Source organism: Lontra canadensis, unplaced genomic scaffold (assembly GCF_010015895.1).
Source record: "Lontra canadensis isolate GAN:19392208 unplaced genomic scaffold, GSC_riverotter_1.0 scaffold120, whole genome shotgun sequence".
Classification (NCBI taxonomy): Eukaryota; Metazoa; Chordata; class Mammalia; order Carnivora; family Mustelidae; genus Lontra; species Lontra canadensis.
In genome coordinates, this window is record NW_022631114.1 from 5,068,612 (window position 1) to 5,078,763 (window position 10,152).

Sequence of the window (10,152 nt, forward strand, 5' to 3'; positions counted from 1 at the left end):
AGTCCTTGAAACAAATTGACTAAAGCTTGGTGTTCTTTTGCTCACTCTGTGTCCCTGAAGAGTGAACAGTGTTACACCTCCCTGAGCTTCTTTTTGAAGATGTAGGAAGGACTTGCCTTCTGAGCCCAGTCAGATGGGGACAGGGGCAGAGTCTGTGAAGTTCTGTTGCAACAATTCCCTTTGTTCTGGTGTTAGTGACCATTGCAGGGGCTTCTCTGTGAGACGGAGAGGTTAGGGATGGTGGACGGGGCAGCTCCTTGACATTCTTGGAAAGGGAGCCTTGCATGTGTTTCTTCAGCTGTAAACCATATACACCATCCTGCGAGAAATCCCTGTGCTCTCACTGGTTGGAGTAAATGCTGCATGGTACAGCCAAGCTCCATCTGACACAGAGGGAAACTTGTTACCAAGCATGCATATGGGGTGGTTTATTGATCATTTCATTCTCTTTGCAAGAGAAAAGGGAAGTCTGAAGATGTTGAGCGCCTGGCCTAGACAGGCAGGCAGGGAAAATGCGGGGAGTGTCAGAACAGATGGAAGGTGACCAGAAAACTCAGATCTCAACCTTGACCACCTCCCACTCTGGCTCTGAGAGCTGATTGGGAGAGGGTTCCTGTATGTCCGTGTCCTTGTGGGCTGTGCATGACTTCTGCCATGTCTGCTGTGATGTCCCTGCAGGCAGGGGGGATTTGCCTTGTTATTTACACACAAAATATAAGAGAATGTCACCAATTCAGGAAAGCCTTACCTCTGACCACACCATGTTCTCTCTCATGTTCTTGACTACTCTGTTGGCCAATCTGTTAAATGGGGTCATGGTACTGACTTCATGGGTTGTCAAGAGGTTTAAATGTATCTACCCCCACCCCATATTTCTGCACCCAGAAAGAGTATAGGAGAAAATTCTCCCCATTGGCCCGCCTTGACTCTACTCTCTACATGGCCTTATGTCCATGTGGTGGACACCCCAATTTCCTGCCCCTGCAGACAGCTGTTGAAGCCTAGGAGTTCACTGACCTATAGGGTGTTCCGTCCTTTGGAGGATGGATGCAGGAAGAGGTCTCTGTGGCCCTGGGAGTTGACCCACATTTGGAGGCAAAAGCTTCAGGAGTCTGGCCTGGAAGGAGAGGTTCACCTGGTCCCCTGACACCCAGACTCCTCCCCCCACAGGGAGAGAGTAGCCAGATGGGAGTCTGGGCAGGACACTCTCAAGTGGGAGACCCAGGGGCTGGACCTAAGGGTGGCTCAGGTCTAAGGGTGGTGTTGTGACAAACCTTACCCTATTAGGACACTTTCTGATGCACGGAAAAACCCAACTCCTAATCAGCTTAAGGAAAAGGGGGACTTATTTGCCTCAATTAAGAAAAACAGAAATGGAGTGGCTTTGGGTACGATTAGATCTAAGGGCTCAAAGAGAGAGGTCGAGGCATCTCTTTTTCCTCTTGTCCTCTCTCAGCCCTGGGGTACTGGTGGGTGGACTCAGTTTCCTCATGAAGACAGGCCTGTACCTTGTAGAGCAGAAGAGGGACACACAGATCACATTAGTGTAATAACACCAGAACTAAAAGAATTTTTATTGTGCACATTGGAAATACCAGCTCATATGCTTATCCCTGGGCCAGTCTGGTGTCCAAGTAGAAGATGTTAGGATGGGCCAGGCCAGGGCAAGTTTGGGGTGGGGTATTGCAATGGTGGAAGCACTTGGAGGGAGGGAGGAGCAGTTCTCCAACAGAGGACGGTTCTGTGAGGAGAAGGTTGTGTGGTGTGAGCAGAGGGGGCTGGATAGACAAAACCACCCACGGAGCAGTCCGCATGCCCAGCCCTGCCTGGTGTGGCGTCTGCTCAGCCTGTAAGAGGTGGCAGGTCAACCCCCCTTTCTTCCTGTTTCCTCCTTGGAAGGCATTTATCATGAATAGTCTTGTGCAAAGGAGTCACTAAAATTTTCCATATTTGTCTTTATCCTTGTAGAAGTTTGATGCTCTTCTTCCAATTCTCCATAGAAGTGGGAGCCTAATAATATACAAAAATATAGGGAAAAGCGGAACCTCTGATCTTGCTCCCCCTCCCCCACAACTCCCCAGCCCCATGGTCCCCCCTTCTCTTCTCTTCCCCTTTTATTTTCCCTTTCTGTCTCCTCCATCCCCCCTCATCTCCCCCTCCCTTTTTCTCTTCCTCTGTCTTTCCCCTTTCACCCCCATTCCCAGTGGATTTCCTTCCTCTCTCATTCATAGATTCACATGTGAACAGCTGTTTTGATCGTTGATTTTGCCAAAGTGCTAAAAGTAGCCAGCTAGCAAGTTCAGTATGGTGGGCTGTGCGGAAATGCCAAGCAAAAGTAAATTGATTTTTCTGCTTGATTGTCATCACATTGTTCTAAGGTAGTTTCTCGAAGAGGCAGGCTGTATTTTTCTTGAGGTGTAAGTTTAAGAGATTTCCTCTACCCACATCCAATATGAGGTCTTAAGCCTTCAATCCAATTACTTCCTGATTGGATTTGCATGCTTCTTCCTCAATTAGCAAATGAGCTGTCACGTCATCTGTGGGGCCTGTCCTTGGCTCTTTCTGAAGGTGGCCCCGAAGTGCTCCGTTTTTCCTCTGATTGGGTGTATCAAAGCAATTTAAAGCCTGCCTCCACCACCTGTAGACAGGAAGCCCCTTCCTGGTATGTGGACATCAGTACTGTGTGACACGAGATGCTGGATGAAGCCAGTGCTGTCCAGGGCATGTGGATGGCGCAGTCCCCACGGTGGAGCCAGCGGGCCCCACTGAAGCTTGAAGGACAGAGTTTAGGACAGAGAAGAAGGAAGAAGGAAAGTTAATAAAAATATATGAAACTGATACAGTCTGGAAATATTAAACTGTATGCGCAGAGTCATAGACAGCAGAAATGTGGTGGGCCATCAGGAGTGTCTTTTGGTAATTTTTTTAGGATGCTCCATTTGAGATATTCCTAGAATTGTCACCCTCTAGTTGAGTGTCTCACCAGGTGCCCTGCTGATCTGGACGGTAGCTTGTGTGTGGGACTGACACTGGCACTGCCGGGCCTTTAGGGTCCTAGGTCCCTGAGCCCTAGAGCCTGGGAGTGCCCTCCCCATTCATGGGGCCAAGCAAAAATGTTCCTACACATTTCCATAAACTCTCTACAGTTCTCACTTTTTGGACAAGGAACTGAAGTCCCTGGTTCAGGGAATTGAGGCTTGGCCCAGAACAAGAGCTTCGTGGGGGCTTGACTCCCATCTGAGGCACTTCCTACTGCTACCAGGTCCATTTGCACAATGAGAAGCCTGAGCCAGGCAGAGGAGCCGTGGAGAAATGTCCTTACTTTGTTCTGTGGTTGGCATTGGAGGACCGGGTGTGTCCTCTCGTGCTCTCTTGCTCTCTCTGTCTCTGTCTCTCCCTCTGTCTCTGTGTACCTGTCTGTCTCTCTCTTATACATGCACACTCACCCATCCACATCCATCCATCCACACAAACAATAACCTTTCTTGGAGGATCTTTCTGTGTTTCCTCTGATGCTTTTAGCCCTCCCCAAAATGGCCTTGAAATGCTGAGGCTCCTTGCACGGGATTTGTTACTCCTATTCATTTCACTGTTGGACAAGAAACTTAGACATAATGGTGAGCCTTTTTTTTTTTTTTTCCCTTTTTAATCCAACAGAATGATATATATAGACTTGCTAGACCATGAGCTCCTTTAGGACTGGATCTTGTCATCCCCACATTTGTGTTTCCAGGGGCAACCGCAGTGCCTAACACACCACATAAGAGTGAGTGTGCCGAATGAGTGGGTGTGTGCTGTGTGATGCATGAATGAATGGGGCATGCGCAGACCTCAGGCTGTCCTGATGGGTCATACAGTTCCTGCCAACGCCGACCCCACAAGGTCACAGCGACAGAGCATTTCCTGAAGTCAAAGGGCACAGAGACCCCAGAGGTAACATCGAACAAGCTACGGTGAGGTGTTTACACTTGAACACGGCCCGCTGTTTGGAGTTACGAGCAAGCAGAGGCTTGGCTATTAGAACAGTCTCAGAAGTTTGCTACTAATCTGCTTTAATGTTAACACGAATGAGGCATGTTGTAGATCCTTTCCTAACCAGAACTTAGCTGACTAGACCCATGAGGTGAATAATGTTCTCCTTTCTACATTCAACTTTCAGGAGAATATGCTAGACAGTTTTCTGCTGAGACAACAAACAACTCACGTCTCTCAGTGATTTTCCTCTCTTCATGGCCTGGCTTTGCTCCAGGTCAGGTCAGGTCTGGGGACTCTGGGTGAAGAAGCCTGGCCTCCTCCCAGGGACCAAGCAAACACTTAGGAACATTCGAAGCTTTGCCTGGGTTTAGCATGGTCATGTCCATTCACATTTAATCGGCAAGTCTCGTGTCCCAATCCAGCAATGGGGGCCAGTGTGTATGTGTATGTGTGTGTGTGTGTGTATTTTCTTCTTCTTTCTTTAAAAATTAAGATTACTAAATTTTTTTTTTTTTAATTTGACAGAGAGAGAGAGAGAGGTCACAAGTAGGCAGGGGGCGAGGGGAAGCAGGCTCCCTGCTGAGCAGAAAGCTGGATGTGGGGCTCAATCCCAGGGCCCTGAGACCATGACCTGAGCCAAAGGCAGAGGCTTAACCCACTGAGCCACCCAGGAACCCCTGTGTGTGTATTTTCTTGATTCAAAGATACATCTTGACCAATTAATAGCCTTTTACAAATAAAAGAAGTACTTCCAATACTTTTATTTCAGAAATAGTAAAATGTGATAAAAATGTATTTTTAATTTGTGAAAACATATATGTCATTCTCAACGTGGGACCATACTCTACATACTATTTTGTAACACTTAAAATTTATATTATAACTAGCTCTCTTTTCCATTAATGCAATTCTACAACATAATTTAGATGACTGTAAATATTTACTTAAATCACTATATGGATAAACATTAAATACATGGCTAATTCTCTGTGAAAAAAATTAAAATTTTTTTCACAGTTTATTCTGCAATTAACTTTTTGGCTACTAATATACGTGCATACCTATGATGATTTTCTTAGGATAATATTGTAACATTGTTAATGATTGTCAAATGTTAATGATTATCTTGGGTTTTTTTGTTTTGCTTTGTTTTTAGTGGTTGCCATAGGGCCTAGAGTATGCATCTTTACTTATAAGAACATATTTCAGATTTATTAACTAAGTATGATTTACTAACTTAATTCCAGTGAGATACAGAGACACTCCTCCTGTGTAAATCTATTCTCCCATTCCCCTTTCTATAGTACTATAGATGACATCCCTGTATGTTACAAACCTAATGATACATTGTTATAATTATTATTTTATGTATTTTATGCCTTTTAGAGAAGCTGGGAAGGGAGCAAGTACAAAGTACATATTTATTTCTTTCTCTTCGTGTGATCTTGTGCATGTGGTGTCATTTCCTTACTCCAGTACAAGTTTGTCTCCACCTACCCCCTTTGTGATGTTAGTTTCAAATATGTTACATTTCTATATGTTATAGGTTTGACAGTACATTATAAATATATGCAACTGTTTATAAAATCAGTTCATAAAAGAATATGCTTTTAAAATATCTTTTATAATTACATAGTTACCTTTATTGGTACTCTTTATTTTTTTCACGAGGGTTTGAATTACCATCTGGAGTCCCTTGCTTTCAACCTAAGAACTTCCTTTAGTATTTCTTTTCTTTTCTTTTTTTTTTTTTAAGATTTTATTTATTTATTTATTTGACAGACAGAGATCACAAGTAGGCAGAGAGGCAGGCAGAGAGAGAGGAGGGGAAGCAGTCTCCCTGCTGAGCAGAGAGCCCGATGTGGGGCTCGATCCTAAGACCCTAGGACCATGACCTGAGCCGAAGGCAGAGACCTTAACCCACTGAGCCACCCAGGCACCCCTTCCTTTAGTATTTCTATTAAGAAGAGTTTGTTATCAATGAATTATTTTAGTTTTGTTTAGCCGAGAATGTCTTTGTTTCTTCTTTGGTTTTGGAAAAATATTTTACTGGATATAGGATTCTTGATCAATGCTTTTTGTTTCTCTTTTTTCTTTCAACACTTAAAATGGAGCATCCAACTGCACCTGGTCTCCACAGCTTCTGATAAGACAGCTGTTCATCTTACTGGGATGCTTTGTATATGATGGGTCATGTGCTCTTGCTGCTTTCAAGAGTTTCTCGTTGTCTGCTAATTATTCTACTCACAGTAGATTCCAGATAGATAGAAGGCACAATACTTACTCACATTTTCCAAGGCCAGGCTCCCCTGGTAGGTCTTCAGGATGATCCATAATCTTTCTCTTCCCAACATATTTAACCTCATCTCCCTTCCTCTGCAAGTTGACCCCTACTGGTTAACAAGGTTCCCCTCCCCTAGTGCCCCACACAGATCCTAGGCTCATTCGAAACCCCGCCTTTCAGGGCGCCTGGGTTGCTCAGTGGGTTAAGCCTTTGCTCAGGGTCCTGGGATTGAGCCCTGCATCGGGCTCTCTGCTCGGCAGGGAGCCTGCTTCCCTTCCCTTCCTCTCTCTCTGCCTGCCTCTCTGCCTACTTGTGATCTCTGTCTGTCAAATAAATAAATAAAATCTTTAAAAATAAATAAATAAATAAATTTAAAAACCCACCTTTCCCTTGCCCTTTTTTAAAAAATATTTTATTTATTTATTTATCTGAGAGAGAGGGAGAAAGAATAAGCAGGTGGAGAGGAAGAGGGAGAAGCATAGTCCCTGCAGAGTGGGGAGCCTGTTGTGGGGCTTGATCCCAGGACCCTGAGATCATGACCTAAGTTGAAGGTAGGTGCATAACCAAATGAGCCACCCAGGCAACCCTTCTTTTGCCTTTTTTGAAAAGGACATTCCTCCTGCCTCCTGTCCACCCTAATGTGTAAAATTTCGGGCTTCAGAGGTCAAGAGATCTGTGTAATTACCACTTCTTTGGCTGTGTGTGACTTTACTTAACCTTTAAAGTCAGAGTTACCTCACATAAAATTAAAATAGTAAAAACAGTTTCTAAGTGTTGATGGAAGAAAGACATGGTGGAGAGTCACATACAAAGCACTTTGCATAGGGCAAAGGGCAGGACTCATGCATGGCTATTGTCATTGTTACCATCCATTCTTTAAAGTCCGTCCCAGATCAACCTTCTTCATGAGGGTTCTTTGGCTTCTCTAGCTACACAGCCATCAAGTCCTAGTGTACCCAGGGCACCAGATTTGGCCGTGCATTGTTCTCCCTGTGGTGGATGTATTAGACATATCCTCCACACTAGACTGCACACTTCTGAGCACACAGACTGTGGTTTTTCTTTATATGCCTTCTGTCTGTCTGCAGCCCTTGTGAGATCTTCTGGTCAGAACTCAGGGAAACGTGGGGTGGTTTCTTCATCCATTGTAAGTCCATGTCTTCTGAATCTAAGCTCCTAGGAGCCCACAATCCACATGACATAGGTTGAGCTCACCCACCAGGAAGGTTGCTGCAACCTGGGAAGGTACCCAGACTGGATTCGAGTAAAGCTGGTCTGTGGCAAATGGAAGGAATGGACCAGGGCTGGGTGCCCAGCAGCATGTCATCCTGCTAGGTGACAGAGGGCTTCACAGTTATGGCCCTCAGGGGCCAGCCAGTCAGTCTTCTGCTTTGGACATCCCAGGGAATCTTCATGGGCAACATATTGAAACAGGAAGAGAGATTTTTACATGAAACACGCATGAGTTCTATTTAATGAGAGGAATTTGAGATGTAAGCTGGAGAGATCATGTGAACAGGCTTCTTGACAAAGTTATTACAGGCCAGTTTTCACCACTAAATTGAGCTTGTTTAACAAGGCCCTAGCCCTATGTTGGTAGTGTAAGGGAACAGGGCCTACCTCTGCCTTTCATTAAGGGACATAGGCTGTCTTTGATACTGGAGCACCAGGTAAGTACATCTGTGGTGGAGTGGTGCTTGTGTTAAGAATATTCCTAAAAATGGGTGGGGGGATGGGTAACTGGGTGATGGGCATTAAAGAGGGCACATGATGTGATGAGCACTGGGTGTTATACGTAACTGACGAATTTCTGAACTCTATATCTGAAACTACTGATACAGTGTATGTTGGCTAATTGAATTTATTTTTTTATTATTTTTTAAAAGATTATTTATTTATTTATTTGAGAGAAAGAGAGAGTGAGAGAGAGCATGAGAGGGGAGAATGTCAGAGGGAGAAGCAGACTCACCGCAGAGCTGGGATCCCAATGCGGGACTCGATCCCAGGACTCCAGGATCATGCCCTGAACCAAAGGATCATGACTTAAGCCAAAGTGGCTTAACCAACTGAGCCACCCCGGTGCCCCGGCTAATTGAATTTAAATTAAAAAAAGGAATATCCTAAAAAACTGTGTGTTTTTTACAAATATTTAGCCTTTGGCTGACATTATAGTACCAGAGATGTTTCATTTCGAACTGATCACCAAACACCTTGAATACTTTGTTTCTTTGTTTCCTAAGGAGTTGTCTGTAAATACATGAAGGAGGGACTCTCTATTTAAAGCTATTTTAAGTGAATCTTTTCTAAAGCATAAAATGCTAATTTGGTTAAATTAAAATCTTCCCCAGTTGATCTAATAAATGGGGTTTCTCTTGCTGTATGTAATCACTAGCCATGTCAAAATGGCTCTTGAAAGGCATACACGTGGGTAGAACAGTGTGGTGGAGAAGAACGGAAGTCTGAGGTGAACGGAACACCTGATACACTCTCTAATCTACCCAGAGTCCTGTGAGGTAGGTATTATTAGCCCCATTTAGCAGACGAAGAAAGTGGGGCTCAGAAGAGGGCCATGACCAAGGATGCAGGCAGGCACGGGTGGCCTAGGATCCAGTCCAAGGCCAATTCACCGGCCCAGAGAGATGTCCTGAGCTCACGGTGCTCTATTTGGCACTCATGCTTTTCAACGGGAAGCAGCCTGGGAGAGCGACTTAGGCTCTGGGTTTCTGGGTCAGCCTTCTTTGCAGTTCTTTGAAGCCAATCTCAGGGTCAAGCCTTATCCTTTAAAAATGGAGATGAATTCTCTCAGGATGCAGTTTTCCTGGGAGGCTCCACTGTGGTAGCAGAGAATGGTGGAGAAAAAAAACAGTGGCTCAGTGTTTCTCTCCTTACCCTCCCCGATACCTCGGAACTCTGCCAAGTCCCTTTTTTCTTTACCTTCTCTTCTTCAGGATAAAGGTCATCCTCTAAGACAATCAAATTATTAAGGGCAGCAAAGAGCTTGGTTGTTCTATTTTGTCCAGTAACTGGGATTGTTTTAATGGCCAGGGATTACTCACTTTTTATTGATGCTTTGAATAGAGTCACAAAAATAAAATTCAGGTTTACAAATACAAACCAGTACATTGAAAAATGATGGAGTAGGAAGAGCATTTCTATTTTCAAAATGTTAACTGGACAAAATTTTTCTCTTGCATTCCTTTAAATGGTGACCTACCTAAATGCATATATTATATTCCTAAAATTAGAGTTAAGTCTTTTTTTTTAAAGTATGTTTTATTAGAGATGATTATCTGGCATCAGACTGTTATATAAAGTGTATGAATTAATTTCTTAAAAAGGTTTCATTTATTTATTTGACAACATAAGCAGGAGGAGTGGCAGGCAGAGGGAGAGGGGGAAGCAGGCTCCCTGCTGAGCAGGGAGCCCGATGTAGGGCTCGATCCCAGGATCCTGGGATCAAGACCTGAGCTGAAGGCAGATGCTTAACCAACTGAGCCACCCAGGTGCTCTGAATTAATTTTTTAATAATAAATATAACCACAGCCAGCCTGGATCTTCCCAAACTATGCTCTGTGGAATACTAGCTTCCTGTGATGTTAACAAAGCATTCTTTGAAAAAACTGTTCTATGACTGAAGCATTCAGAAAATACTGAGCCAAACAAAGTAAAATACAGTTAAAAACATGCAGAATGCTGTCTGATATTAAAATAAGTGAATATGGTTTTGTGTAACAAACCACCTTATAACTTAGTGGCTAAAAACAACGCTTGTTAAATGCTGCTCAAAATTTCTGTGGCTCAGAAGTTCGTGGGCAGTGTGGTGGGGTCCTTTTGGCTCAGGGTCTGTCAAGAAGCAGCAGCTGAGACATTGGCTGGGGCTGCATCATCTGCAG